The 14,883-nt window shown below is 41.1% G+C and overlaps 1 protein-coding gene across 1 annotated transcript in view; it reads left to right on the forward strand.

Annotated features, from left to right (window-relative positions):
- Nucleotides 1–14,883, forward strand: part of CD2AP (CD2 associated protein) — a gene marked incomplete at its 5' end in the record, with an annotated part of 86,105 nt that overhangs the window by 29,745 nt on the left and 41,477 nt on the right. The gene's annotated exons all lie outside the window — the stretch shown is intronic.

Consider the following 14,883-nt stretch of genomic DNA (forward strand, 5'->3'; position numbering starts at 1 on the left):
CAGTTATGAGGTTGATCTTGGGAACTTTTTCTGTTAAGGTGGTATGTATCGGCTGGAAGGTTGTTGTGCAGTGATGAGATGATGGGAAAACATTAATTGTTAGGGGAGTGAAAGTCATGGTTTTCTTCATGGCCAATTTGATTATAGTTTCTTAAAAGTTAATTTACAGGTAGTGATAGTTTGAGAGATTATTTCTGGGGAAAGCTGTTGCAAAGTGGGTTTTTTCTGTTCCCACCCCCCAACTGTTCTCATTAGCTGCTGCAGTAGGCTGTTGATAGTGCAGGACCTGTGAACTGCTACTATGATGAGGCCGCTGCAAATACCAAGCGTCAACAGCTAAGCTCAAATGCTCCAGCGGTAATGCCTGTGAGGTGTGGGTGAACTGCAGGAGGGAGGTGGAAGCAAGCTGAAGCAGGGTTGTACTTTGGTCTTGAGAAGAAGGAAGGTCTCTTGAGAAATGTTCTGACTCACCAAGTAGCTTGCCACCACCAGGTGGTGGTGGCCTCTGCGTCCTCTGAGCTTTCTGTGGGAAGGGGTGTCCTTACGGCTCTAAGCAGGAGCCTCCCTACAGCTCCTGCAAGGGAGTGTAGGGTTGAGAGTAGAGAAGTGTAGCAAGTTGATTGGCAGGTGTAATGACAAGAAGGGTGCTGAAGAGGGACAAATATTGCTAACTTCTCACCACCAGCATGAAAGGGAAATGGGGCTGAAGGTCTGAACAATGCAGTGAGGAGGAAACAGCTGGAAGGACACGAGGCTGGGAGAACTGGGGCAACCTCAGGTGCAAGGGCTGGATTTCCCAGGTACGGTCAGAAGAAATATGACCAGAGGGAGCAAATAATTCTGGACAGGACCAAGGGTTACACCAAGTTTTACACGTTTGGATGCGACATTCTGGGTCTGTACTTGAATATTTCTTCCTTCCTGAAGAAGAAGAAAAGAAAACCTTCTTATTTTACTGTTACAATTATAGTTTCATGCATTAGATGGATATCTGGCCTGAACTCTTTATATGAATAAGTTGGGTGTTTGTGATATATATGCTAGTTTAAGAATTGAACTGAGGCCAGGGTATAACCTCTTCATGCAGAATTTGCATGTTAAATTATAATCTGTGCTGATCTGCAAAGGATTAGCATTTGAAGCTCAAAGTGCAAGTGTTTATCCACTAGAGTTGCCTAGCCTCTTCATGTATAAAATATTTAAAAACATAATAAATATATGATAGATTAAACTGGTGAAGATGGACTTTTTTTTTCCAATGTCTTCTCTAAAAACATCTAACAAGTTCTTTAAAAGTAGCCCTTGATTTTCACCACACAACTGCAGGAGAATTGGAGGGAGGTGCTAATTCCAGCTAGTTTGGGTTTTGCTCCTTTTATTAGTCTGCTGCCTCTTCATCCTGTCTGAGGGCAGGAAAAGAGCTTGTTGCCTTGGCGCCAGCTGCAAACTGTCCTTGGCTGCCAGGCAGTGTGCGGCTGCTTCTTACAGAATCATAGAATGGTTTGAGTTGGAATGGACCTTTAAAGGTCACCTAATCCAACCCTCCTGCAATGAGCAGGGACATCTTCAACTAGATCTTGCCTGTTTGAAGGACAACCAAAATGCTGACAGGAGGATTATGGCTGCCATCTGGATGTGTTGGATGCCCCAGATTCGGACAGCATCATCACCACTAAAGCAGATCAGTCCCTTCTGTTTCCTCCATTTGGGGTCTGCTAGTACATAGGATTTACTGACATTTTACACCACCTCTCATTCTTTGACTTTTGCATGCATTGACAAATGCATCTTTCCTGTTTGAAATATGACCAAGTATTATCAACTTCATTTTGAGCTGTTAAAGTCATGCAGGAAATACCTTTTGATTATGTCTTCCTTTTTTTTTTTTTTTCCCCTCAAGTCTTCTAAATATTGCAAAATAGTTTTATGTAGTGGGTTTATGTTTCATGTAGTAGTAGCTATTGGTTCTTTGCTGTCAGAAGTGCAGCAAAGGATGACATAGTGTTTTCAAATGGGTTCATTTGTTGTACAGGCAAGTAGATGAGTTAAGCACTATATGACTTTGAAATACTCATATGTAGAAGGGGATGTATGGAAGCTTCCTGTGGATGCTGATGTCATGCTGGTGCTTGGTACCTTATAACATCTGCTGGTAACATTTTGGTTGGGTTTTTTTGGCTTCTATCTAAACTTTTTGCCCACTGATGGTGAGATCCTGAAAGAAGAATCGGAGCTGGGTGATGCCTGGTTCCTAGTGCCAGCTGGGACTGGCTATTTTCTGCGAGTTCATCACTTGATGGGTTAACCAGCAGTCTGAGATGATCTGTCCCAAAAGGTGTAGTTCTTGGCGCTGACTTCCACCTGTGTTTTGCATTAAAAGAAAGAGAACAGGTAGACTCAGTTAAGGGGAACCCCATAAAGCCTACAAAACATCCTCAGATGCTAGTGTGACAGTGTGTTGCGTTGGATGGAGAGTGAGAGGTATTGTAAAGGTTGGGAGGGAAGTCAGGGGTGGGATGTCCAAAGCAGTCGTGAAACCAGAGCTCAGGAGTGGTGCAAAAGCTTGTGGTGACTGCATAGTTGAAAACAAGTAGGTTAAAAAAAAAAAAAAAAGTACAAGCAATTACACTGCCAACTTGTGAAGCTACTTTCTTTGAATTCACTTTTCTGTACTAGGCATTTAAAAGAATTTCTGCCTGTATGGCAGTACTTGATTTTGGAGTGTATAAATTTCCAATTTTGTTAGTAGAACCTGATTTGAAAGTCTCATTTGAACTGTGTGCGCATACGCTTTAGCGTTCTTGTTCCTGACATTGTTATTGCCAGTTTTCTCCCTCTTCCTGTATAAGCAATGTAAAATAAACAACTTCATAAATTCCTGAAAGGAATTAACAGTGAAAGCCTAGCAGACTTATTGTTTTCTTTGAGAGTGGCCTTTTCTTTCTAAAATTCATCAGAGTGCGAAATGTGCACACAGACATTCATCTCCAGTCTGGGTTAGAGCAGCGCAGTAACGCTGTTAGATTGAATGTGTGAGGTTTTTGGGGATGTTACGGTGTGTGGGATGTGGAAGGCTTTTTGGTTTGGGTTTGTTTGTTTGTTTGTATTTTGTTTGTTTATTTATTTTGACTAGCTCTATTCACTCTCTAGCTAACTATTGTGTTGATCAGCTGGAAGGGATGATTTGTTGTTCAACCTTCTGCTCATTTTTGCAGGTTTTTGTCTGTACATAGCTGAGAAGGTTTTTAAGAACTTGAAGTTCCTTGTTTTATTTTATTTATCTTAGTTTTGCAACCTGCTATATTGTGAGCAACATGGCTTTTCATGGTAGTAAAACCAGTTTGATTGTAAGCTCAAGGCAGTAACTCGAATGAGGGAGGAGCAGCCGATAGATTAATTAGTAGCTTTCATCAGTTAAGGTAGAAAAATTTGCCAGCAGGCTTCGGGGGCATTCTGGTGAGCAAGGTGGGCACTTCCATGAGCATATTTGGGATATGCGACACTTCAGCCACCCGCCCAGCAGCGGATGCATCTGCAATAAAGCTGGTTTGGAAAAAACTTTTTGCCTGCGCAGGTGTGTGCAGCTGTTCCCGCTTAGCTTAGTGCTGAGCCTGGGTCCTTTTCAAGTTAACGCGTGAACTTTGCTCGCTGTGACATTTTTCTTCCTCCCCCTAAATAAAAAAAAAACCAGAACGCAACACTGGGTGTGTTCAAGCAAATATGTCCTTGGAAGCGGTAAGCTTGCTTTATTTTCCGTATGTTCTTAACATCAAGTCCTGTAAACAGACTTTGCTTTTTGGGGTAATGAGCGTGAACAGCAGCACAAATTTAAAAGTTGTGATTGCAATATAATTGTTAGATTTTATTTACTATATAGTGTAAATTCTTGGCCTTAGAGTTGTTTGTGTAATAAGATTACTTGGTTTTGGTTTACCTTGTATACCCTTATGTGGTGTATAGAGACGCTTAGAAACTGCAGATAACTGTGGTGCTTGCATGAAGAATTTCTTTTAAAAAGGGTGATTTTGGTTTCAGGGATTACTTTCTCGTTCAGCTTCCTGGTCTGTGTGTTTGTCTGTGTAATCAAAGCAAAACCCAAGCCCCTTTCCTTCCTTTAAAACCCTCCTCAGACCAAAACTTTAGAGTATTAGCACAGCTGACCTACCTTCTTAAGTCTGTGTCTTTGCTGCCTCCTTCCTGTGTTCTTGCTGGTGAGATGCTGTCAAGCAGCGAGCGTTCTGTGAACTGGTGAGAGAAGTTTTGGCTGAAAACTCCTTCAAGCATAATGTCTTCTGTTAGTCCTTTTCAAAGATAGAAGATTGACCTCACCCAGAACTTTAAGCAGGAATCATGGAGCTAGGAGGAATCACGGCCACGGTAGTGTCACTCTCTTCTGCGTTGTTCTTAATTCTAACCTGGGAACAATTAAATAGGGTAGTAATATTAATTAAAAAACAGATTAGTAACTGTAAGCTTTTAAACAATGTGTATAAGATAAGCCATGTGCATCTAGTTTGAAGTAATTAGATTGTTTTTATAGAATGGAGTAAAACACATACCTGTTTCCAGAATTTTGGGATTTGCTCCTTTGCTAGGTGTTACACCAGCTATCTATCTGTTCTCTCCAAGTTTTCTGCATCCAAGTAAGGCTCAGAGAAAATTAGACACACAGGAATTTATCAATCCTATCGGTCAAATGGTATTTTGGTTTATACAGCTTTTTCCTTTGCTTTACTGTTGCTTTGAGGAAACTGTCATTGCAGTGGGTCACGTAGGGAAGCAAGACTGAGGAGCTCGGCGGTGTCGCTAACTTCCTGGGGAGCGGTAGGCGGCCCTGCCGGTAAGAAGGCGACGCTTGCTTCAAAGCTGGCAGTTCTCGTTTTTCAGAAACAAAGATAACATGCAAGATTGAAAGCCATATTAAGTAATTCTGGTTTCAGTGCTGAGTATATGAGAGAAACGAGGGGTGCAAGCTGGCTCTTCTGACTCCTGCCAAGGAGTGGAGCTGAGAGTTCAGGCTGGTGCTTTAAGACCTGTTGCCAGTACGATGGTGCCATCCATGGTTCCTGTTGATTTTTCTTGGGGCTTTTTGAGGAAATAGTGCCACTGGAGAGTGTGTTATCGGGGGTGCCATGTGGGTTTGCCTGAGGTGCTCCTGCTAATCTCGTCCATCGGCATGTGTCTGGGAATTGCGAGAAAGATGATAATGGTTCCTGTGCTTGTGGGGTGAGAGATGGATCTCTGCTAGCCAGCTATTTTGGCCTGAATAAACAAGGAAATAGGTTTCCTCCAACCCCAATGTCAGGATAAATAGCTTGGGTGAGCCTTGCTTATAATGGGGAAACCATTGTTTCTAAAAATAAAGATTATAAAAGATACCCAAAAAACCAACCAACCAGCTGAAAACATTGGCAGATATAGCCAATAGCGCTGATGTATAGGCATGTAATCATATATAAGAGTGTTTGGCAGGGTTCAGAGCTCATTATGGATTATTCTTCCTGGTGTGGTGGGTCGTTCTTGGTTTGCTTTTCGGTGTTCTTGGTGTTGTTCTTTTGTTTTGCTTTTTTGTGTGGTGTGGGTTTTGGTTTTTTTGGTTTTGTTTTTTCTTCAGTCGAATCACTAAATTCGCTGCTTGGGTTTATGCCAGTCAGGTCCTAACCCTATGAGTTCCCTCTGTAAACTGACTATCTGGTATGAAGAGGGGAAAAAGCAAAGTCTTGAGGTTGGTTTGAGTTTGCAGATGGTCTGAGACTTTGCACCATAGAGCTGCTGTTGCTGACACAGCTATGCCAGCACTGCCGCTTGTGGGCACCTGCGTGCCAGCTTGTCTTTATGTATCATCACTACGTCCACTGGGATTTTATTGCCTTATCAGTGTTGGTTGGGGAAATTACTTTGTATTCCAAGGCAGTATAGGTATGTCGATTAGAAAGATATGTCATGAGAAAGTTATGTGGCTATATGAATTATTTATCCTGATGGACTATTAAATCTGAAATGTCACAGATGCTTTCGTCAGATAACTTCTATTTAAGTGCAGAAAATTTGGTGAAATGGAGCCCTTTTCCTGTTCTAGATGAGCACCTGGTGCTTTAAAATGTTAAAAAAAAAAAAAAAAAAATCACCTGTCAAGAAGGTTTCAGTTTGCATTTGAAAAATATTGTTTCACTGTAAGAGTAAAAATCTGCAGTATCGTCAAGTCTTCCATGGCTGACTGTGAGCACAGAATGAAGAAAGCACTGGTGCTTTTTCTAATATTTAGAATTTTAAAATATATTTATGTATTCTGTATTTTAAAATACTGTGTTGCCAAGAGCATGGGAGAAATGGAAGGAGCTCCTAAATTTTGCCTTGGTGGCAGTACTGCTAAGGAAGGGAACTTGAGGTGCTGTTCCAAAGGACAGCAGAATAAAACGTGGTTAATGACTTGTGTGAATCCCACTTAATATGCTAATTATTCTCTCTGATTTGAGTTATCCAAATTTCTTGATTGCACACGTGCCTCTTGCTTTTCTAAATGACTTGCTGGTTTGTGATGTTACTTTGCTGTACCTGCACGCTCCTGGGGACTAGCAGTGCTGCTCAGTTTGGGTGTGACGGCTTGTTGCACAAGCTGGTCTGGAAGGGCCAACAGGGATATACAAGTAGTTATTCCTTTAACCACATGAAACAGTCTGCTCTTTTGCCCTTCCTTATTTATTTTTTTTTACACTTGATTTGTGCGTGATTTTACAACTTCCCCTCCGAGCACCGGAGAAAGGTAACCATTCTCTGGCTGGAAGCTCGCAAACAGGGTGTGTTCCATCAGATGGCTTTCGCAACCGTCGTTGAATAAACTCCACAAAGCATTGCCAGCGTCTTGGTCAGCAATGATGGACTGGACGTGGGCAGGAAACTTACTTTTAAATTTAGACCTTCATTCTGTACAGAAGTCTAAAATACAGCCATAAATATGTACTGTGGAACTAGCATATGTAATAATAATACCAAAAAGGTCAGTTATCAGGTACTGTGATATGTAAAGTTTGTTACATCCTGGGAAGCTCTGGGTGTCCATTCCAGTGCTGCATTTTTAGTACTTTGCCATATGTCTAATAAATCAACATGTGTATACACCCAACACAGTTAATGTTAAATCTTTTGCTTATTTTTATGAGGTTGAATGAAGTAATTTACTTGTGTACTTGAAACTTAAACTTGCATGAGGCTAGCTCGTCTGGCCTGTCACCTTGTAATATTTGCACCACTTGTGAATTTTTTTTTTTGTCATTGTTTTGGAGGGAGGGAGTTAGCTGTCCTCTACTGTAGTGTTTTTAGTATTAAATTTATTTTTGAATGTATATTTTCCTTCCTTGAACACTGGGTTCTATTTAATATTATGAGCCGATCTCAAAGTTATATGTGGTAAATGTTTTCTAGGCTTAACAAGCTTTTTGGATACCTTTCTTCACTTCCTAAAAATATTATTTTGGTGTATGTTTATGAGTTCATTAGCTTTGGACTTGGTGTAATAAACTTTCAAAGCGTTAACAACTGACGATGACAGGCAGTTGCCCTGTCACCTAGCTGCTTACAAAACAGGAGCAGAAAGCAAGATGCATTTTCAGTTAAAAATGTTAGTTACTGTGTGACACTGATAAAACTTAATCTTCAAATGTCTTTTAATCTCCAGTGAGATTTTAAGATTCATATTTTTAGCCCTTATTTGGCAAATTTCACAAGCATTTAATTTTGTGTCTTGGGCAAGAGTTGCGATGGGGCGTAGATGTGGCAGTGTTTTCACTTGCTTTAACCTTTGTGCAGAGGTGGCCACGAGTGAAGTGCTGGAGGTTTTACAGGGGATGGAAAGAGATGGGTGCCCTGGAAAAGGGGTGCAGGGAAGAAGAAAGCTGAGTATGACAGCGGGTGCAGGAACCCAGGATGATGGCAAGAAGGAACGTGGGTTGTTCAGAGTTAAACATCAAAGTGGACCTGTAGTGGTTAATGGATCACACATTTCTCTGGACCAGCAATAAAGGCACTTAACTGGGAGAAGGGAAAGAAATGTGTCTTCCTGCCTTCCCTTGCATGGGAAGCTTGATAACACACCGTGTGCCGTGGGAGCTGGATCTGCGGTCATGCCCTCTGCCATGAGTGATTCTTGGTTTCGTTGATCTAAAGCACTATTTTGTGGCTGGTGGTTGACAGGACGTTAACCGTTAGTCTATAAAACAATTACAAGAAATGTAATTAATTTTTCATGTGCATAAGCAAGTAGACTAGAAATGTAGTTAACATTTTAAGATGTTTTTATCTGGCTGTGTATGTGGCCGCACCATGAAATATTATTTAGGTATTTTTTTTAGAAGTATGTTAAAGCTAACTTTTTTTCGTAACTAAATGGCTGGGAAACATTGATGTAAACTTCTGTGCTTCCTTCAGTTACTCCTGTTAATATAGGATTCTTTGCTCCACTGTTGGTAGGCCTGGTGATCTGACTGCTGTGCTTTTCTGCATCTGGGTTTTGGTCCTTGTTGAAAGCAGGTGGAAAGAGTCTTTTTACATCCACAAAAGCTTCTTAGGGTGCTATGATATTACATGTTTTTAGGTCTCTTGTATTTTACAAATACTAACAAGACCTCAGATCAGAATCTGTTTTGACACTTGTTTGGCACAAGCTTTACAGGTATCTAGTTCTCCACAATAAAAATAAATTATTTTTTTATATATATATATATATATATAAAAGTTTAAAATATAGGCATGTATACAGAGTTTATATATATAAAATTAATATGAAGATCTGAAATTCCAAACCTGCTTCTACATTCCCTCTGTAGAGATGAGTTTTCCTTTTTTAGGAGAGTCCAGTTGTTTGCCTGTTCTTAACCTTCAAATGTTACATTCATTCAATGGCTCAAGTTTTAGTCTGTAAGTCTGAAGTGACTCAGTATATTTTTTTTAAGCTTCCCAGAGATCCTGCCTATTCCATTTGTCAGGTATTGTGAGAAAGATGGGATACCTTGCCTGATTGGTGATGCCTTTCTTCCTAACAGGAAGGCAGTGTGATTATATGATCTATATTTAGCATAGATTATAACAGATATAAAAATATTGGTAACTTCTTGCACATCACGTCACTCAGCATGAAGTTTGTGTGGCTTAACAGAAGGAAACGCTGAGGTTCTGTCTGCAAACTGGAGAAGTGTGAGCCTGGCTTGAGTCACTTCTTCTGTAGCTAATTATATTTTATTCTTGGGGGGAAAAAGTTAGAAACTGTGATTTGAATCTGCAGCAGGCACAAATATTATTAATTCAACTTACTGAAAATATTTCTCCAACCATATAGGAAACTCTGCTATTCACAGAGAGTCGACAGATGTCTTTGGGCATCGCTTGGTCATGGATGAGCCTATCTACCAGGACTTTGCATCCTTGCTTTCTGTACTCTCATGTTTGAAGCATGCTAAAACTTTAGATGTAGCTGGATAGCTCTGTGTAAAACTCTCTTATAAGAAACATTTAGGGGAATTTCCAAAGCTCTGTTCAGCTGGTAGTGGCCTTCGAGCGAGCGGTGTGCTGTGTTGAGGAACTACAGCAGCAGTCACTCCCATAGCAGCATGTGTCAGTCGCTCTTGTGAAAACTCTGGGGATTCATGTCAGCTGGAAACCTTTTTCTAGCCTTAGTCTTGAACGGAAATGTCTTTGCAGTGTACAAAAGTCAGAATATGAAGCAATTTCAGTTTTAGAAGCGGTAAAGACGAGGAGTGATGCTGACTTACTGTTGGTTCAGCCTGACTGTGGGCCAGCGCTTGAAAAATAAACCCAGTGATTTACTGTTAAACAGTCCCTACTTTGGTCATAAATTAGGCCAAAAAAAAATCAACCTGTGACACATGTTAAACTGCCCAGGAGGTAATTTGTCTTGCAAAACAAAGGTTATCAAGTTTGTCCATTCTTCAGATGGTAACTACTTTCATCTTTAAAGTGATTTGTTTCTATTTTCAAGAATAATGTTTAATCCTCTGGGGAGTCAGGGGCAGCTTGTGACCACTCCCAGCTGAGCTCTTCAGAGAGGTGGAACCTACGCTGACCTCTGAATGCTCTGGGGAGAGAGGTCAGGAGCTTCTCAGCTATTTTTGTTCATAAATTGTCTTGATCTCTCCCTTTAGTTCATGGGAAGTGTGGCAAAGGAATGGGGCAGATAGAAAGGTGACTAATTTGCATCTATTCCTTTCTTTGCCTTTATTAAATATTTTGCCTCTGTGGGCGCCTGCATTGAAGGTGAGAAAACGTGTTTTCTATTTGAGAAGGAGACACTGGCAAAATGAAAGGATGTGGGATATCTTAGATTTAAGAGACTGGAGCTGTTAAAGCTGCCCTGTGCTTACCTGTCTGCTGCTGTAACTAGGACTGTAAATGCAAGAGGCAGTGGGTGCTTAAATAATTAGCTGTGTGAAGATTTATTTTTGTGTTTCAGGAACCACGGTGTTTCATTGTACTTGAACAGATTATGCTTGACTCTCTCATCTGTATGCAGCTGTACAGATTTTCATATGTATTTATACAGTCACACAGATACATATGTGTTATTTTTCAGTGACAGGGTTTTGCAGGCTGTGAGGTGAAGAGATAAACTTCTATAAACAAAACTACGGCCTGTAGATTTACCACAAGCTTCCAATTCCTCGTTTTCCCCTAAAATAAATGACAGGTTCAATTCTGACTTCCTTATTTTCTGTCTAGTAAAACATGAATCATAAACTTAATTTGCCAGTCCATAGGTTCTTTATTGCTCTTCTGTTGGGGAAGAAGAGGGATGAGAAAAGGGGAAGAAAAGAGATGAGAGAATTGTATGTGGAGGCTTATAGACATTTACTTTTGTGTATTTTTCATCTCGGCCTCTTCAGATACTGAGACCATTTTCTGCTGCTTGAGATCTTGCTTTAAAACATACTAATCCAGTAACAGAAATGCACATTGCTTTTGTACAAGCTGATGTTTCGTAGTTCACAGTGTAAATAATGTAAAAAGTCTAAAGATTATTTTCTTGGTATAATGACCTATATAAAAGGAGATGGGCAGCTAAAGTCTTACTATTTATGCTTGAAGAATCTAGCTAAGGATTTAGGTTTGCTGGATAATGAACTTCTCTGTGCCCCGCAATTCAGGAACAGACTTCATATTTGTAACTATCCATTCCTCATGTCCTTTCAGACGGTCTGACCTGCTTTCTCCATCTCCAGTGCTCTTTGCTTCTGGCGAGGGAAGCGGGGAGGGTCCTGATGTCCCCGCTGGAGCAAGGCGAGGGCGAGTGGCTGATGGTGGGAAGGCTGCTTGCTTGCTGGCTTAAAAAGTAGGTCAGGACTGCCTGCTTGTTTGTTTATTTTAATGAGCATCATGAGGCTATAGGTGAATTTAGACATGTTAGATTTTTGTCTGTGTGCAAAGAAGAATAGTTCTTGTTTCACATGTTGCTGTGATTTTTTTGCTAAATGATTTTGAGATTTTTATATATAAATTTCCCTGAGGAATTGTTACACTGTGACAGATGCAATTAAAACAAAAGCCTCTTAATATCGCTCCAATCTTTTTTCACTACTGAGTTAGATTTATACACATTTTTGCATGTCAGCCTGTAGTGATTTCAGCAAGTTTTGTAAGCGTTGTGAAGGACGTGCTTAGTGGAGATTATAAAACCTTAAAACCTTTATGACTAGTGCTGCAGTTTGCAACAGAACGAGTGGGTGGTTACTTCCCAGTTGAGTGGTTTTTTTATGCCAAGAGACAGTCTGTATTGACCTTCTACTGCCAAGTCATAAATGCATAAAATCTGTGTTGCTAATGGAAACACTGACAAGCCTTGAACTGCAGCGGACTGGCATAATAAAAATATTAAAATTTCCAGCTGCAGTTAATGTCAGATTTTCATTTCATTTTTGCTGGCTGGCAGCTGGTGGTGGCCTCATCTCAAAACAAGCTGAAGTGTCCTGAAGGTTTTTTGTTGATATTGTCACAGCAGAGACTCTGTTAGTTTGGATATAGGAGGCTGACTTAAAAAACAAAAACAAAGTGTGGGGGGGGAAGCTTTACTTGTTCTGAAACCAACAAATAGGAGCCTTGGGCACGTTCAGGTTGGATGTCGTGGTACCTGTGTCATTTTATCCTTGGTTTGGATACAGAGATGAGACCGGTGGGCAGTTTTGTTTTCCAGCCACTGAAAGTCAGCCCAGCTGTTCAGACAGGGTTGTATTAATGGGGCATTTATTAACACATGAATCGATGAGTGTCAGTTTTCAGAGATCCCAACAGATACGTATCTTGTTCAGAAGGACTGCCTTTGTAAAACCTTAGTATGTCCAAAAGGTCAGAGAATCATAGCGGTGATGCTCAGGATGAAATTGCTGGCAGTGGTGATGAGTATGAATGTCAGAGGATCCTGACGTGTGCTTTTGAAAATTAATCTTAGAGCAGTCTCCTGCTGTTAGGACGGATGTGAAATACAGGTGTTTGGTGTAGCCGACCGCAAACCTGGAGAAGGACCCTGGAACTGACTCCTCACTGGAGAATATTACGATTGAGAAACTGGTTAACTGGGGAAGCATTACTTTCTGGAGCAGCTGGAAGCTTTTGGAGGCTATATAAATTGCATAGCAAAAGATTATAATTTTAAAAATACAGGGACAGATCCACTCTAGGCAAGTTTTCAAGTGCCAATATGTTTTTCAGTGGAGCAGAATGGCCTTGTCAGTAAGGTAGCTAGAAGGGTGTTTTGCAGGTGGCAAACTTTTCAGCTGTAGCCAAATTTAATTCCTCATGGTTTATCAGACTTGTAAGTAACTGGCCAAAAAACAACTATAAGACTGAAAATGAAAAGGCCTTTGAAATGTGAAATGTCTACTCAAATGGGATGCAGGCAGAATGCTGTGGTATTCCAGAGCTTGCTTTTTTGTTTGTTTGGTTTTGTTTTGGGTTTTTCTGTGACTTGGGAGGTGGGATCTCAGCAGAGTTAAGATCTCCAGTGCAGAAATCCCAGCAGATGAAGGAGAGTAACAGCAGGAACTACAACAGGAAGGTAGATGAGTGGGAGGAAAAATTGTGCTGTCTGTATAGTCTTGCTTATTTGACTTGCTCTGCTGTTTTGGGAAATAGGAAGGTGCTTTGCATGGTCTGACTTGAGGTTTGTAGATCGTTTGAAAGCATCAGTAGCTTTCCAGACCTGCTGAGTTTTCCAGCTGAACAGCTGCACAACTGCAGTAAATAGCCTGGGTTTTAATGTTCCAGAAAGCACCAGAGGGGTCCTGTTGAATATGCTTCCCATTTTTTGGCATTTCATCAGTGCATGGGTTTTGTTGTCTTAAAGCTAATGTTTAAGAGTTCACAAGACACTAATAACAGAGAGATATATGTTGTTTTCAAATATTTTATTGCAGCTGTAGCTGAAATAACTAGTGAGTTGTTGAACAGTGGCAGCTGGTGATGGATGCAAGAATTGTTCTGAAGTAGATCATGAAAAGCTGCAAAGTACTTACCGGTGTTTGCTTTTCTCAAGACATTGTAATGCTGCGGTGAGAAAGCTGACAGGCTTTGAGGGTCTTGCTAATCAGTGAGATTCAACAGATGTAACACACTTGGATTTTCAGAAAGTCTTTGATAAATTTTTCCATCAAATTATTGAAGGAATGACATTGCTCTGAGACTGCAGGAAAAATTCTTTTATGTATTGGAAGTTGCTTAATAAGAAGCAAAGGGCTTGTCAGTGATGGGATCCCCAGGAGCTGGTTGTGGTACTGGCTTTGTTCGGCATCTCTGTTCCTCTGGAAAGGGGATTTAACAGCGGACACTCCTGTTTTGTGGGTGCTATTAAACTCTCATGTAGTTCAGTGCCATGCTGATAGCAAGGAGCTGAGCAGGCAAAAAGAGTGGCAGATGACCTTGCAGTTAAATGCCAAGTAATGTGTATAAAAATAGGTAATCCATACCATGCCTACATGGAACTGCCAGTTGAGAGCTGAGCATGAATATCTGATAGTGATGCTGCTTTCAGTTCTCCGAAATCCTCAGCTCTGGGTGCAGTGGCAGCCCAGAACACCGTCAGGATGCCAGGTGTCATCAGATCTATTGGGACCAGGATGGGGACAGGTGGCTAGATGGTTAAGGGGATGGAGCCGCTGCCTGGTGAGATGGGGGCTGACAAGGCTGGGACTCTTCAGTTGAGAGGATAAAGTCAAGGAGGGAGATGATCAAGGTTTACACAGCCATGGAGGTGATAAACTAAATGCAGTAATGGAGAGAACACACTGGGACTGGTAAAGTGTCAGTTTAAATCAGAGGAGAGAGAGAAAGGAGCTTCTTTATGTAGGAGAGCGAATATCTGGTGTCTGTCCCCAAGGAAGCTGTGGAGGCAGACAGGGCCATGGGTGCAGAAGGGAATTAGACAGCTTCATCGAAGTCAGGAAAGGGAGAGAGGAGGGGATGTATCTCCCTAATGAAACCCGTATGGGTGCTCTGGGAATGTGGGAGGGTCTGCATTGCAGGCTAGCTCTCTAAAGAGCGTCTGGGATTACGGCTGCTGGGAGCTGTGTTCTGCACTAGATGGGCCATTCATCTGACTTAATGGGTTTCTTCTTGTGCAAAGCGATGATTTCCTTCTTTCAGAGTGTCTGTTCTCCGGTGGAATCTTATTTAATGGGCTGATGCAGTAGAGTAACTGCTGTGTAGGTGGCCTTTTCTGTCAAGAACTGATGCTTTCTTGTTTATAGGCTTCTTAGTCTTTATTGGCACATTCAATTCCAATGCTAACACCTTAATTCAGAAAGATAGAAAGGTGGGAGACAATTATCAGAAAAATGATGTCTCTGTTACTTTGCCTCTACACTTTTCCCCTCACTTCCTCCCACT

The sequence above is a fragment of the Phaethon aethereus genome (assembly GCF_964289735.1).
Source record: "Phaethon aethereus genome assembly, chromosome: 3".
NCBI lineage: Eukaryota > Metazoa > Chordata > Aves > Phaethontiformes > Phaethontidae > Phaethon > Phaethon aethereus.